The sequence below is a fragment of the Mytilus edulis genome, chromosome 8, assembly GCF_963676685.1.
Source record: "Mytilus edulis chromosome 8, xbMytEdul2.2, whole genome shotgun sequence".
Lineage (NCBI taxonomy): Eukaryota > Metazoa > Mollusca > Bivalvia > Mytilida > Mytilidae > Mytilus > Mytilus edulis.
The window spans coordinates 297,040-314,243 of NC_092351.1; the positions used below are offsets into that span (position 1 = coordinate 297,040).

Sequence of the window (17,204 nt, forward strand, 5' to 3'; positions counted from 1 at the left end):
TGTCTCTTTGATACATTCCCCATTTCCATTTGCTAACTTTATCTGTTAGTTTTTCCGTCCGTTGTCACAATTAAATTAAATTTGTTTATACTCCATAGAAAAGGTTAAGACACTTCACTACGGTAACCCTTTACTACCTGACAGAAACAGGTAAAAATGTTGCACAAAATACCCATATTTTAACTCCTTGCACAACTTACCCCGGTTCCAGCCCCTGACTTCCGTTCCTCATTCCAATATTACCATACCCTTGTCAACCCTTCACTCCAGTTCCGGCCCCTTCCCCTCATTCCTCATTCCAATGTTACCATACTTTTGTCCGCCCCTAACCCCGGTTTCTGCCACTGACTCCCGTTCCTCATTCAAATGTAACCATACTTTTGTCCACCCCTCACCCCAGTTTCTGCCCCTGCCCCTCGTTCCTCATACAAATGGTACCACACTTTTGTCCAACTCTAACCCCGGTTCCTGCCCCTGGCCCTTGTTTGTTCCTCATTCCAATCTTTTAATACCTTTGTCCACCTTCACCACGGTTCCTGCCTCTGACTCCGATTCCCCATTCCAATGTTTTAATACCTTTGTCCACCCTTCACCTCGGTTCCTATACCCGACTCCAACTCCCCATTCCAATGTTTTAATACTTTTGTCCACGCCTAACAGAAATATTTAAAGTAATACATAGAGATGTCTACTGCATCTGTCATTATATTGTAGAAAACCTCATTTGGAACAAACTCAGAGGAAGGACATTTTATGAAATAAAAGCTTTTTGTCTCTTTCATCGATGTAAAAATGTATTTTAAGCATTTGAACTAAATGTACACAAATTAAGTGTGTTTCCAAATACACAGCCAGCTGTTTGAAAGTAATGGCTTTGTGTGGATTATTATTTTTTTTTTAGCATTAAAAAAGTTGAACGTTAGAGTTTTTTGTTTGTATGATGTTTTTGTCTCACCTGCGAAGAAAGCATAACCTCATTGGTTGATATCTTTGGCGGAAGTACATGTGATACATCCTCATTCTTTCAATATCCAAGCTGTGGGAAGGTCGTGCTCCACGTGTTGTCGGCAAAGTAACTATATTCTTTAACTTTTACTTACATTTGCCTTGGTGGCAATATAGCCTTGGTGGCTTTAAGACCTTGGTGGTCATTTATATATGCCTTGGTGGCAAAAGACCTAGGTGGTCATTTATATATGCCTTGGTGGCAATAGACCTAGGTGGTCATTTTTATATGCCTTGGTGTAGACCTAGGAGGTCATTTTTATGATTTTTTACATTTGCCTTGATGGCAACAATGAATTAAAAATACTAGCCTTGGGGGCGTCAAGACCTTGGTGGTCATTTATATTCGCCTTGGCGGCTTCTTGATAGAACTAGATGGTAATGTTTGACCTTGGTGGCATAATGTTTTGGCATTTAGACCTTATAGGTAGTTATTATCAACCCGGGTGGTCAGATATTTGTTATGCCGTGCGCCGGTTAAACGCAGGGCAAAGTTCTATCGCTATATAAAATATATGTGGAAGTGGGGGCTCTGGCCATTTTGAAAAATGGAGTTGAAAGGAGAATAATAAATTGTTTATAGGGTAAATAGTTTCTTTTGTTACTTTTGACTGTGTTGTGTGGACTTTTCATTTATTTTTACATTGTACATACTGATAGAAATGCTATTTAAAGACTTTGTTAGAAAAGAATAGAATTATTGAGAAGTGGAATAATTTAGTGTGACATGTCACTTGATATTCATATTTTTTATCGGAGTGATGTGTATTGAATTGTAAGGTGTCTTCGTCGAGGTCCGAGTTCAGCGGTCTGTTTGATTGTACATATAATTGAATAGAATGTTTTTGTTTTCAGATAGTGTTACCTACAGCTTTGACAGGGTGACAAATGAAGAAGTAATGACATTGCACGATGATTCATGTCAATGAGTTTGAACAACCTTTTAATTTAAAAGGAAAGGATTTTTTCTAATCAGAATATGGTGAGAACAAATTGCAATTGAAGTAATGTTTTGGTTTCTGAAAATAGGAAAATAATGAATGGGGAAAATATTGATACCACACTAAATTATGTATGTCTGTGTTGAGATAGGCAGAAGATGCTAATATGGCACGGTACTAAAAAAAAAAAAATCTGTGATGGAAGCAGCTTTATGTTCAAATGAACCTATTTAAAAGTAATGCTAATAATTTTCCCGTAATTTCATGATGTTTTCTATTGGATGTGTATCTAATTTCATTGATGTGTTGAAATATGTCACAAAAATCTTTTTGTCATGGGAGATTATATAATGGTTGCAATATTTTTGTTTTGTTTTGTTTTATCTAAATTAATAAATAAATGTAATGTTGAATGATTTTGTATACTAGTACAAATGTATACTTAAATTTTATGTATGGTTAAATTTTTTAATTTTAAATTTCTTTGTCTACAGTTCGAGGGACACTGATTCCCTAGTGATTTTCCACGTGGATGTAGGCAAAGGGATTTTTCCTTTTCAAAGTGTGACTAATGCTGTCTTTAGTACAAATAAACAATTTGTTATTGGTTAATATATTTTCAGCAGACATGTGAAGAATCGAGTGGAAATACAATAATTGTCAATGTTCCTGATTATGAAGTAACGAGTGTGTTTGATTCAACAACAGTGAAGAAAGAGACAAGCCAGCATAGTTTACACTTGGAGGTTAAGTCCCTTTGCTTACAAGCTTTCCACATGCTGAAGATGTTATTAGAATAATGACAATGTTCATTTTGATATGAGTTCATTGCCTTAACTCAACTTTTAAAAGTCCGTATGTGGTCAAATTCATGAGAATTTATTGAATTATGAACGATTTATAAAAAACTGTTTACATGCATCTTTAAATGTTTAGAAGTGTTTTAAAGTAATTTTAAAAGGAATAATATTTAATAAAAGTGTTGAATTTGTTTTGAGTATTGGGAATACTATTCCTTAAGGGAAAGCCTTACTAGTGGTGTATTTTGAGATTGGCCTGCAAATATGCTGTATGGACTATAGAGTTTTCTATGCCCATTACTTAACATGAACTGGATGCAAGATTATATCAATCACTGAGGATATGTGTATAACCTCATTGGTTGATATCTTTGGCGGAAGTACATGTGATACATCCTCATTCTTTCAATATCCAAGTGGTGGTTGGTTTAAGGGCTATGTTTGGTCAGGCAATTATTATTGCCTGTTTGGGTTGATGAGGTTCTTGATAAGTTCCCCCCTCTCCCACCCATAAGTACCAAAATGTGAATATGTTTTTATATTTATATTTCAATATTGTTATTACATGTATGCATTTTGGGTTGATGAGCAAGAGACAACATTAGAAAAACATGAGCATTACCATGGGATCATGTTGACAAAACAAACCTTCGCTTTATCGATTTTCAAGGGAAAGGTCAATTAGGGCAAGTGTATTGGCATGTTTGTGTTTGCTTTTTCATTACAATGGTAAAAATAAGATTATATATCTCGGATTACAATAATGTTGATTATAATGCTTCATTTTATGAGCTCCAGAGTAGTTTTATAACTGAAAAACAACTGTGCACTATATCCAGTGAGCTCTTCTGCATTGCATTGTGCATGGTAGTCCACATTTTGGTTTCTGAAACGTTAAGATATTATCTTGTATTCGGTTCTTTCCTCTAGAGTTTTCTATGACCATAACTTAACATGAACTGGATGCAAGATTATATCAATCACTGAGGATATGTGTAGTATGCGAGACAGAGGTATATCGAATTACAATCCAGCGGCGTAAACTATTCGTATCTATGAATGATGATTTTATTTAAAGCTTTATTTGACAGAAGGTTGATGACTTGAAATCTATTAGGAAGTTTACGTCTATAATGTCTATTGTCCTTTACCTCATTTTCAGTTATGACGAGGCACCTGGGGGAAATTTTCACGATAATTTTTCTATTAGGACTATTGCAAGTATTTAAGCTGCTAACCATAGGACGTATCATTCACAGGAAATAACAAGTTTTGTTTGGGAGAACATTATTTGTATGTTGTTTTAGCAGAAAAGGAATTTTCTACGAGGATCATCGCGAGATATTTTCGTGGTTCACACTGCCGATTGGAAGTGGACGATAAATTGTTGACTCGTGTTACGAAAGAGAGAGCAATATCTCTTTTACGTCAAAGATACCCTTGTAAAGTTCGAAAAAGAGCAGACCAGCGCCGCTATAAGTAGGAAAATCGCGTACAGACCGCAATGTGTTTGTCATTTTGAAATTCCTAAAAATGCGACATGCTTGGCATGTTATGTCTGCCAGTGAGATTGATGACGCTTAATGGAATGTAATCAAGGAAATGGAGGCCGGGAGAGGAATTTTTAGAAGTTCTTAAAAAATTTAAAATTTTTAAAACTTGTTGATTATGTACTTTTCTATATTCTTTATAATTTCTTTCTTGATTACAGACATACAGTTGATAAAATAGATACTATAGTGACCAAATATGTTTCATTCTTGAAAAATCCAAAGCTTATTTCAAAGTCCTGTGGACAGTGTCAGAAGGATTTGCCAGGATTTTCAACAACTTTGGTATGTATAACAATATCTAACGCAATGCTAAGTTAGATATAGTTCTCCTTAAATGAGTTTTGAAGGCTAATTCCATTAGCCAAAACAATTAATTTAATTGCTATATAATTTATTGGTTTATTTAGTCGGCAGAATAGACTCGAGTTTAAACAAGCCTTGAACGTTAGTCTGTACTAAAGTGTGGAGACTGTGTGTTTTGTGAATGTGCAATTTTTCTGTGAATATGTACACACTTAATATAAAAACACTATTTGTTCTAAACTTTATGTGTAGTTAAAGTCTGACTTATTTACCAAAATTTGGAAATGTTTGGCATCATTAAGCACATGTTTGAAGACTCCGAAAGGGAATAGGAAAGTTGGTTGTTCACCTGTTAAACGTACTCCTGTTAAGAGTCCTCCTAAGAAGAAAAGCTGGTGTCAGGAGCTAACATTTATTATGGTTATACTTGTTTTATGAATATTTGATATTTTTCTATATAATACAATTGATTAATGATTGGTTATCGTCCTTCAAATTGATGAGCATGGAATGGGTATGTGAGTATTTCTATGTAGAGACGGCACTGGACTGTAACACGTATCAATTAAGTAGCAAAAAGCACACCATGTACATTTACTATTTTCAAATAGTATCATCATGCATTCGAATGGGTACATATGGTTAGAATCCTTTTCTCCTGGATTGGAAACCCTCTTTTAAAAATGGCTGGATCCGGCCCTGCAGTGATTATATGACAAATTGCATTGTAAGAGTGCTCTCACATGTTCGGACGTCACGTGATCAAGGTGACAAGTTGTGTTTTTTGGCTCGAGAAAATTTTGTGTTGAAAATCAATAGTTCATCCAAATATCAGCTGTTATTGAATTTTATATTGCAAACTTTGAGAGTATATATTGGTAATATAATCTTAAATCACGTTGATTCAAGTTTTATGGAGTTCTTGGATGGGAATCCGCTGAGTCAATTGGGTCAGGATCCCTAATAGACAAATGATAGACATTGAGATGAGGAACTCAGATGACGTAATTAAAAAAATATATTAGTCCGCCATACAATTGTGGATGCTGTGATTTTAAAAATGGACATAAATGAACAATAAGAACTGTTTTATAGAGCTGATGTGATGAGAAAAGAAAGATGTAGATTTGACCTGAAATAAATTATTAGAAAGGACAATTTTTTTATTGAATTTTATGATCAGAATTTTGGGATTATTTCATGAGGAGAGTGACATTTTTCACCATCTTCCGGGGTCCAGCAATTTGCGAAAAAAGTAATCTCACTTGCCACCCCGAAAATTTAACCAGACATGTATAAATGTATCAGCTTCGATATGAGCCATCATACATGTTCAAGTAAACGATATGGACTGAGCAACGGAGGAAAACGTTACCATTACGGCCTATGGAGAATTAATTGTAAATGTATACCCAAATTAGAAGCTTAATTCCAGAAGTTTTCAGGCTGATTTATGGATGATTTCACCTTGTACACCACCGAAAATGATGGTTAGTAGTTTTTTATTTATACCTAGTTATTATAAATGGTTTAAGATAAATATTATTGATAAAGATCAGCAAAAACTCAATGAAATTTTCGCTTTTAAAATGCATTACTGGCACGGGGCTGAACACTTTTTTTAGGCACAATCATAACTTTGTTTACTTCCGAGATATCCGAAAGGAATTTGTTTACTATATTGAAAAAGGCAAGAAATAACTTTTAAATATTATTAAATTGTAAGTAAACATGACACAATATAGTCTTTGTTATGTAATTATCACTTCGGTCTACAGGAATACCTGATAATCATGGGAGATAACACACTTCATACGAGTAAAGTGAGATACATCATCGCATGTGCTTTTATCCAATGATTTGACCCCTGGTCAGTAGATATATGCAAAAAAACAGAAAACACATGTACATGTTTTAAGAAAATCATGAATTATTATTTTTAATGCACTTGAGCAAAACAAAAGATATTGTCATTTCTCAGTGAAAAAGGGGGAGGGTCAAACCTTTTTGAAAACAATATTTCTGCACCGATTCAACTATTAAGCTAGTAAGCTACTACCCATTGCTTCTAATATAAAAGGTTTAAATGAAGGTTACTAAGCCACAAGGGAGAAGCATTTGTCTTTCTTTGTAATTAAACTTTCAAGAAATAGATTTTTCTCTCTCAATAATACTTATGTATTTAAATCAAATGATAACACAGCCTGAGTAATTTTTTTTTGTCTTATTTCAGTTCCAGACATATCATTACTTTTTAACCTGAGATGGCAAACTAGAGGTTTTTAAAAGTCCTGAATAACTGGTAAGCATTTTGTTTTGTTAGGCAAGCTCTAAATTGTTTATTTATGGTATTTATGCAATTGAAATTACAGTCGGTATGTTAAAAATATGCAAATATGAAAACTGTTGCTATGGTCTTGATATTGAATGGAAAGGCTTAGTTACAGATCGTTTCGACTCAATATTTCGAGTTAAATCTTGCGGCAACTGTTTCTCACGTAACACTGCAAACTATATTTAGCACTATTTTGATCTGTCGTTATTTAATGACGCCATAATACATGTGATGTCACAATGTTTCCTTTAAAACCTCATGTGGATTTCTCACTGATAAAAGGTTTTCACTGAAATACATGTTAAAAACATTTTTTCTCAAATAGAATTATGTGAAAAGACAAGTTTTGAAAATTTGCACTATATTGCACTCTAATTATATGATAAGGATGACTTTCCCAGTAGTTTAGAGTGCTTTCCACAGTTTTAAATACAAGATTTCCACTAGTAAGAATAATTATTTTGGTGTTGGTTTTTTTATAAAATCTTCATTTTTGCAAAATTTCTCTGCCAAAATGCACTTTAAGACACAAGAAAATTTTATAGAATGCTTTAACAGGGTCTGTGTGTTGTAATTAAAGGTTATAATCAGAAGTTTTGTCCTTGTTTTGACTAGTGAATGTATTCTGGAAGAAATTAATTATACATACACATTGTATTCAAAATAAATGAATATAGCGACGAAAGTGTCATTGCCTTATAGTGCTAAAACAACTTTATTTTTTTTCAGAAATGGACAAAAATACACAGATTTATTCAGAATGTTATACCGATGAAGATCACATAAAAATATTTGGAAAAATCAGAAGTATTGATTTCAATATGGGTCAGGATCCCTAATAGACAAATGATAGACATTGAGATGAGGAACTCAGATGACGTAATTAAAAAAATATATTAGTCCGCCATACAATTGTGGATGCTGTGATTTTAAAAATGGACATAAATGAACAATAAGAACTGTTTTATAGAGCTGATGTGATGAGAAAAGAAAGATGTAGATTTGACCTGAAATAAATTATTAGAAAGGACAATTTTTTTATTGAATTTTATGATCAGAATTTTGGGATTATTTCATGAGGAGAGTGACATTTTTCACCATCTTCCGGGGTCCAGCAATTTGCGAAAAAAGTAATCTCACTTGCCACCCCGAAAATTTAACCAGACATGTATAAATGTATCAGCTTCGATATGAGCCATCATACATGTTCAAGTAAACGATATGGACTGAGCAACGGAGGAAAACGTTACCATTACGGCCTATGGAGAATTAATTGTAAATGTATACCCAAATTAGAAGCTTAATTCCAGAAGTTTTCAGGCTGATTTATGGATGATTTCACCTTGTACACCACCGAAAATGATGGTTAGTAGTTTTTTATTTATACCTAGTTATTATAAATGGTTTAAGATAAATATTATTGATAAAGATCAGCAAAAACTCAATGAAATTTTCGCTTTTAAAATGCATTACTGGCACGGGGCTGAACACTTTTTTTAGGCACAATCATAACTTTGTTTACTTCCGAGATATCCGAAAGGAATTTGTTTACTATATTGAAAAAGGCAAGAAATAACTTTTAAATATTATTAAATTGTAAGTAAACATGACACAATATAGTCTTTGTTATGTAATTATCACTTCGGTCTACAGGAATACCTGATAATCATGGGAGATAACACACTTCATACGAGTAAAGTGAGATACATCATCGCATGTGCTTTTATCCAATGATTTGACCCCTGGTCAGTAGATATATGCAAAAAAACAGAAAACACATGTACATGTTTTAAGAAAATCATGAATTATTATTTTTAATGCACTTGAGCAAAACAAAAGATATTGTCATTTCTCAGTGAAAAAGGGGGAGGGTCAAACCTTTTTGAAAACAATATTTCTGCACCGATTCAACTATTAAGCTAGTAAGCTACTACCCATTGCTTCTAATATAAAAGGTTTAAATGAAGGTTACTAAGCCACAAGGGAGAAGCATTTGTCTTTCTTTGTAATTAAACTTTCAAGAAATAGATTTTTCTCTCTCAATAATACTTATGTATTTAAATCAAATGATAACACAGCCTGAGTAATTTTTTTTTGTCTTATTTCAGTTCCAGACATATCATTACTTTTTAACCTGAGATGGCAAACTAGAGGTTTTTAAAAGTCCTGAATAACTGGTAAGCATTTTGTTTTGTTAGGCAAGCTCTAAATTGTTTATTTATGGTATTTATGCAATTGAAATTACAGTCGGTATGTTAAAAATATGCAAATATGAAAACTGTTGCTATGGTCTTGATATTGAATGGAAAGGCTTAGTTACAGATCGTTTCGACTCAATATTTCGAGTTAAATCTTGCGGCAACTGTTTCTCACGTAACACTGCAAACTATATTTAGCACTATTTTGATCTGTCGTTATTTAATGACGCCATAATACATGTGATGTCACAATGTTTCCTTTAAAACCTCATGTGGATATCTCACTGATAAAAGGTTTTCACTGAAATACATGTTAAAAACATTTTTTCTCAAATAGAATTATGTGAAAAGACAAGTTTTGAAAATTTGCACTATATTGCACTCTAATTATATGATAAGGATGACTTTCCCAGTAGTTTAGAGTGCTTTCCACAGTTTTAAATACAAGATTTCCACTAGTAAGAATAATTATTTTGGTGTTGGTTTTTTTATAAAATCTTCATTTTTGCATAATTTCTCTGCCAAAATGCACTTTAAGACACAAGAAAATTTTATAGAATGCTTTAACAGGGTCTGTGTGTTGTAATTAAAGGTTATAATCAGAAGTTTTGTCCTTGTTTTGACTAGTGAATGTATTCTGGAAGAAATTAATTATACATACACATTGTATTCAAAATAAATGAATATAGCGACGAAAGTGTCATTGCCTTATAGTGCTAAAACAACTTTATTTTTTTTCAGAAATGGACAAAAATACACAGATTTATTCAGAATGTTATACCGATGAAGATCACATAAAAATATTTGGAAAAATCAGAAGTATTGATTTCAATATGGGTCAGGATCCCTAATAGACAAATGATAGACATTGAGATGAGGAACTCAGATGACGTAATTAAAAAAATATATTAGTCCGCCATACAATTGTGGATGCTGTGATTTTAAAAATGGACATAAATGAACAATAAGAACTGTTTTATAGAGCTGATGTGATGAGAAAAGAAAGATGTAGATTTGACCTGAAATAAATTATTAGAAAGGACAATTTTTTTATTGAATTTTATGATCAGAATTTTGGGATTATTTCATGAGGAGAGTGACATTTTTCACCATCTTCCGGGGTCCAGCAATTTGCGAAAAAAGTAATCTCACTTGCCACCCCGAAAATTTAACCAGACATGTATAAATGTATCAGCTTCGATATGAGCCATCATACATGTTCAAGTAAACGATATGGACTGAGCAACGGAGGAAAACGTTACCATTACGGCCTATGGAGAATTAATTGTAAATGTATACCCAAATTAGAAGCTTAATTCCAGAAGTTTTCAGGCTGATTTATGGATGATTTCACCTTGTACACCACCGAAAATGATGGTTAGTAGTTTTTTATTTATACCTAGTTATTATAAATGGTTTAAGATAAATATTATTGATAAAGATCAGCAAAAACTCAATGAAATTTTCGCTTTTAAAATGCATTACTGGCACGGGGCTGAACACTTTTTTTAGGCACAATCATAACTTTGTTTACTTCCGAGATATCCGAAAGGAATTTGTTTACTATATTGAAAAAGGCAAGAAATAACTTTTAAATATTATTAAATTGTAAGTAAACATGACACAATATAGTCTTTGTTATGTAATTATCACTTCGGTCTACAGGAATACCTGATAATCATGGGAGATAACACACTTCATACGAGTAAAGTGAGATACATCATCGCATGTGCTTTTATCCAATGATTTGACCCCTGGTCAGTAGATATATGCAAAAAAACAGAAAACACATGTACATGTTTTAAGAAAATCATGAATTATTATTTTTAATGCACTTGAGCAAAACAAAAGATATTGTCATTTCTCAGTGAAAAAGGAGGAGGGTCAAACCTTTTTGAAAACAATATTTCTGCACCGATTCAACTATTAAGCTAGTAAGCTACTACCCATTGCTTCTAATATAAAAGGTTTAAATGAAGGTTACTAAGCCACAAGGGAGAAGCATTTGTCTTTCTTTGTAATTAAACTTTCAAGAAATAGATTTTTCTCTCTCAATAATACTTATGTATTTAAATCAAATGATAACACAGCCTGAGTAATTTTTTTTTGTCTTATTTCAGTTCCAGACATATCATTACTTTTTAACCTGAGATGGCAAACTAGAGGTTTTTAAAAGTCCTGAATAACTGGTAAGCATTTTGTTTTGTTAGGCAAGCTCTAAATTGTTTATTTATGGTATTTATGCAATTGAAATTACAGTCGGTATGTTAAAAATATGCAAATATGAAAACTGTTGCTATGGTCTTGATATTGAATGGAAAGGCTTAGTTACAGATCGTTTCGACTCAATATTTCGAGTTAAATCTTGCGGCAACTGTTTCTCACGTAACACTGCAAACTATATTTAGCACTATTTTGATCTGTCGTTATTTAATGACGCCATAATACATGTGATGTCACAATGTTTCCTTTAAAACCTCATGTGGATTTCTCACTGATAAAAGGTTTTCACTGAAATACATGTTAAAAACATTTTTTCTCAAATAGAATTATGTGAAAAGACAAGTTTTGAAAATTTGCACTATATTGCACTCTAATTATATGATAAGGATGACTTTCCCAGTAGTTTAGAGTGCTTTCCACAGTTTTAAATACAAGATTTCCACTAGTAAGAATAATTATTTTGGTGTTGGTTTTTTTATAAAATCTTCATTTTTGCATAATTTCTCTGCCAAAATGCACTTTAAGACACAAGAAAATTTTATAGAATGCTTTAACAGGGTCTGTGTGTTGTAATTAAAGGTTATAATCAGAAGTTTTGTCCTTGTTTTGACTAGTGAATGTATTCTGGAAGAAATAATTATACATACACATTGTATTCAAAATAAATGAATATAGCGACGAAAGTGTCATTGCCTTATAGTGCTAAAACAACTTTATTTTTTTTCAGAAATGGACAAAAATACACAGATTTATTCAGAATGTTATACCGATGAAGATCACATAAAAATATTTGGAAAAATCAGAAGTATTGATTTCAATATGGGTCAGGATCCCTAATAGACAAATGATAGACATTGAGATGAGGAACTCAGATGACGTAATTAAAAAAATATATTAGTCCGCCATACAATTGTGGATGCTGTGATTTTAAAAATGGACATAAATGAACAATAAGAACTGTTTTATAGAGCTGATGTGATGAGAAAAGAAAGATGTAGATTTGACCTGAAATAAATTATTAGAAAGGACAATTTTTTTATTGAATTTTATGATCAGAATTTTGGGATTATTTCATGAGGAGAGTGACATTTTTCACCATCTTCCGGGGTCCAGCAATTTGCGAAAAAAGTAATCTCACTTGCCACCCCGAAAATTTAACCAGACATGTATAAATGTATCAGCTTCGATATGAGCCATCATACATGTTCAAGTAAACGATATGGACTGAGCAACGGAGGAAAACGTTACCATTACGGCCTATGGAGAATTAATTGTAAATGTATACCCAAATTAGAAGCTTAATTCCAGAAGTTTTCAGGCTGATTTATGGATGATTTCACCTTGTACACCACCGAAAATGATGGTTAGTAGTTTTTTTATTTATACCTAGTTATTATAAATGGTTTAAGATAAATATTATTGATAAAGATCAGCAAAAACTCAATGAAATTTTCGCTTTTAAAATGCATTACTGGCACGGGGCTGAACACTTTTTTTAGGCACAATCATAACTTTGTTTACTTCCGAGATATCCGAAAGGAATTTGTTTACTATATTGAAAAAGGCAAGAAATAACTTTTAAATATTATTAAATTGTAAGTAAACATGACACAATATAGTCTTTGTTATGTAATTATCACTTCGATCTACAGGAATACCTGATAATCATGGGAGATAACACACTTCATACGAGTAAAGTGAGATACATCATCGCATGTGCTTTTATCCAATGATTTGACCCCTGGTCAGTAGATATATGCAAAAAAACAGAAAACACATGTACATGTTTTAAGAAAATCATGAATTATTATTTTTAATGCACTTGAGCAAAACAAAAGATATTGTCATTTCTCAGTGAAAAAGGAGGAGGGTCAAACCTTTTTGAAAACAATATTTCTGCACCGATTCAACTATTAAGCTAGTAAGCTACTACCCATTGCTTCTAATATAAAAGGTTTAAATGAAGGTTACTAAGCCACAAGGGAGAAGCATTTGTCTTTCTTTGTAATTAAACTTTCAAGAAATAGATTTTTCTCTCTCAATAATACTTATGTATTTAAATCAAATGATAACACAGCCTGAGTAATTTTTTTTTGTCTTATTTCAGTTCCAGACATATCATTACTTTTTAACCTGAGATGGCAAACTAGAGGTTTTTAAAAGTCCTGAATAACTGGTAAGCATTTTGTTTTGTTAGGCAAGCTCTAAATTGTTTATTTATGGTATTTATGCAATTGAAATTACAGTCGGTATGTTAAAAATATGCAAATATGAAAACTGTTGCTATGGTCTTGATATTGAATGGAAAGGCTTAGTTACAGATCGTTTCGACTCAATATTTCGAGTTAAATCTTGCGGCAACTGTTTCTCACGTAACACTGCAAACTATATTTAGCACTATTTTGATCTGTCGTTATTTAATGACGCCATAATACATGTGATGTCACAATGTTTCCTTTAAAACCTCATGTGGATTTCTCACTGATAAAAGGTTTTCACTGAAATACATGTTAAAAACATTTTTTCTCAAATAGAATTATGTGAAAAGACAAGTTTTGAAAATTTGCACTATATTGCACTCTAATTATATGATAAGGATGACTTTCCCAGTAGTTTAGAGTGCTTTCCACAGTTTTAAATACAAGATTTCCACTAGTAAGAATAATTATTTTGGTGTTGGTTTTTTTATAAAATCTTCATTTTTGCATAATTTCTCTGCCAAAATGCACTTTAAGACACAAGAAAATTTTATAGAATGCTTTAACAGGGTCTGTGTGTTGTAATTAAAGGTTATAATCAGAAGTTTTGTCCTTGTTTTGACTAGTGAATGTATTCTGGAAGAAATTAATTATACATACACATTGTATTCAAAATAAATGAATATAGCGACGAAAGTGTCATTGCCTTATAGTGCTAAAACAACTTTATTTTTTTTCAGAAATGGACAAAAATACACAGATTTATTCAGAATGTTATACCGATGAAGATCACATAAAAATATTTGGAAAAATCAGAAGTATTGATTTCAATATGGGTCAGGATCCCTAATAGACAAATGATAGACATTGAGATGAGGAACTCAGATGACGTAATTAAAAAAATATATTAGTCCGCCATACAATTGTGGATGCTGTGATTTTAAAAATGGACATAAATGAACAATAAGAACTGTTTTATAGAGCTGATGTGATGAGAAAAGAAAGATGTAGATTTGACCTGAAATAAATTATTAGAAAGGACAATTTTTTTATTGAATTTTATGATCAGAATTTTGGGATTATTTCATGAGGAGAGTGACATTTTTCACCATCTTCCGGGGTCCAGCAATTTGCGAAAAAAGTAATCTCACTTGCCACCCCGAAAATTTAACCAGACATGTATAAATGTATCAGCTTCGATATGAGCCATCATACATGTTCAAGTAAACGATATGGACTGAGCAACGGAGGAAAACGTTACCATTACGGCCTATGGAGAATTAATTGTAAATGTATACCCAAATTAGAAGCTTAATTCCAGAAGTTTTCAGGCTGATTTATGGATGATTTCACCTTGTACACCACCGAAAATGATGGTTAGTAGTTTTTTATTTATACCTAGTTATTATAAATGGTTTAAGATAAATATAATTGATAAAGATCAGCAAAAACTCAATGAAATTTTCGCTTTTAAAATGCATTACTGGCACGGGGCTGAACACTTTTTTTAGGCACAATCATAACTTTGTTTACTTCCGAGATATCCGAAAGGAATTTGTTTACTATATTGAAAAAGGCAAGAAATAACTTTTAAATATTATTAAATTGTAAGTAAACATGACACAATATAGTCTTTGTTATGTAATTATCACTTCGGTCTACAGGAATACCTGATAATCATGGGAGATAACACACTTCATACGAGTAAAGTGAGATACATCATCGCATGTGCTTTTATCCAATGATTTGACCCCTGGTCAGTAGATATATGCAAAAAAACAGAAAACACATGTACATGTTTTAAGAAAATCATGAATTATTATTTTTAATGCACTTGAGCAAAACAAAAGATATTGTCATTTCTCAGTGAAAAAGGGGGAGGGTCAAACCTTTTTGAAAACAATATTTCTGCACCGATTCAACTATTAAGCTAGTAAGCTACTACCCATTGCTTCTAATATAAAAGGTTTAAATGAAGGTTACTAAGCCACAAGGGAGAAGCATTTGTCTTTCTTTGTAATTAAACTTTCAAGAAATAGATTTTTCTCTCTCAATAATACTTATGTATTTAAATCAAATGATAACACAGCCTGAGTAATTTTTTTTTGTCTTATTTCAGTTCCAGACATATCATTACTTTTTAACCTGAGATGGCAAACTAGAGGTTTTTAAAAGTCCTGAATAACTGGTAAGCATTTTGTTTTGTTAGGCAAGCTCTAAATTGTTTATTTATGGTATTTATGCAATTGAAATTACAGTCGGTATGTTAAAAATATGCAAATATGAAAACTGTTGCTATGGTCTTGATATTGAATGGAAAGGCTTAGTTACAGATCGTTTCGACTCAATATTTCGAGTTAAATCTTGCGGCAACTGTTTCTCACGTAACACTGCAAACTATATTTAGCACTATTTTGATCTGTCGTTATTTAATGACGCCATAATACATGTGATGTCACAATGTTTCCTTTAAAACCTCATGTGGATTTCTCACTGATAAAAGGTTTTCACTGAAATACATGTTAAAAACATTTTTTCTCAAATAGAATTATGTGAAAAGACAAGTTTTGAAAATTTGCACTATATTGCACTCTAATTATATGATAAGGATGACTTTCCCAGTAGTTTAGAGTGCTTTCCACAGTTTTAAATACAAGATTTCCACTAGTAAGAATAATTATTTTGGTGTTGGTTTTTTTATAAAATCTTCATTTTTGCATAATTTCTCTGCCAAAATGCACTTTAAGACACAAGAAAATTTTATAGAATGCTTTAACAGGGTCTGTGTGTTGTAATTAAAGGTTATAATCAGAAGTTTTGTCCTTGTTTTGACTAGTGAATGTATTCTGGAAGAAATTAATTATACATACACATTGTATTCAAAATAAATGAATATAGCGACGAAAGTGTCATTGCCTTATAGTGCTAAAACAACTTTATTTTTTTTCAGAAATGGACAAAAATACACAGATTTATTCAGAATGTTATACCGATGAAGATCACATAAAAATATTTGGAAAAATCAGAAGTATTGATTTCAATATGGGTCAGGATCCCTAATAGACAAATGATAGACATTGAGATGAGGAACTCAGATGACGTAATTAAAAAAATATATTAGTCCGCCATACAATTGTGGATGCTGTGATTTTAAAAATGGACATAAATGAACAATAAGAACTGTTTTATAGAGCTGATGTGATGAGAAAAGAAAGATGTAGATTTGACCTGAAATAAATTATTAGAAAGGACAATTTTTTTATTGAATTTTATGATCAGAATTTTGGGATTATTTCATGAGGAGAGTGACATTTTTCACCATCTTCCGGGGTCCAGCAATTTGCGAAAAAAGTAATCTCACTTGCCACCCCGAAAATTTAACCAGACATGTATAAATGTATCAGCTTCGATATGAGCCATCATACATGTTCAAGTAAACGATATGGACTGAGCAACGGAGGAAAACGTTACCATTACGGCCTATGGAGAATTAATTGTAAATGTATACCCAATTTGGGGCGATAGACTTTGTGAAAACAGTAATGGCGCCCAGTCCATTGGTAGACTTTGCTACATTTACGACATTAACTGCAGAAGCAGATGTGCACAAGACACTTTCACCATCACATAAGCTACCCAGAAAACGTC

General features: G+C 32.3%; 2 long non-coding RNA genes across 2 annotated transcripts; both read left to right on the top strand.

Annotated features, from left to right (window-relative positions):
• The first annotated feature begins 1,864 nt into the window (after positions 1 to 1,864).
• Positions 1,865 to 2,937, top strand: LOC139486856 (uncharacterized). The gene is made up of 2 exons (XR_011655657.1): positions 1,865 to 1,987; positions 2,570 to 2,937. It is a non-coding gene; the product is annotated as an uncharacterized lncRNA (long non-coding RNA).
• A 2,669-nt stretch (positions 2,938 to 5,606) lies between these two features.
• LOC139484534 (uncharacterized) lies at positions 5,607 to 16,810 on the top strand. Its single transcript, XR_011655115.1, has 11 exons — positions 5,607 to 6,092; positions 6,836 to 6,904; positions 7,667 to 8,302; positions 9,046 to 9,114; positions 9,877 to 10,512; positions 11,256 to 11,324; positions 12,086 to 12,721; positions 13,466 to 13,534; positions 14,297 to 14,932; positions 15,676 to 15,744; positions 16,507 to 16,810. It is a non-coding gene; the product is annotated as an uncharacterized lncRNA (long non-coding RNA).
• Positions 16,811 to 17,204: the final 394 nt, after the last annotated feature.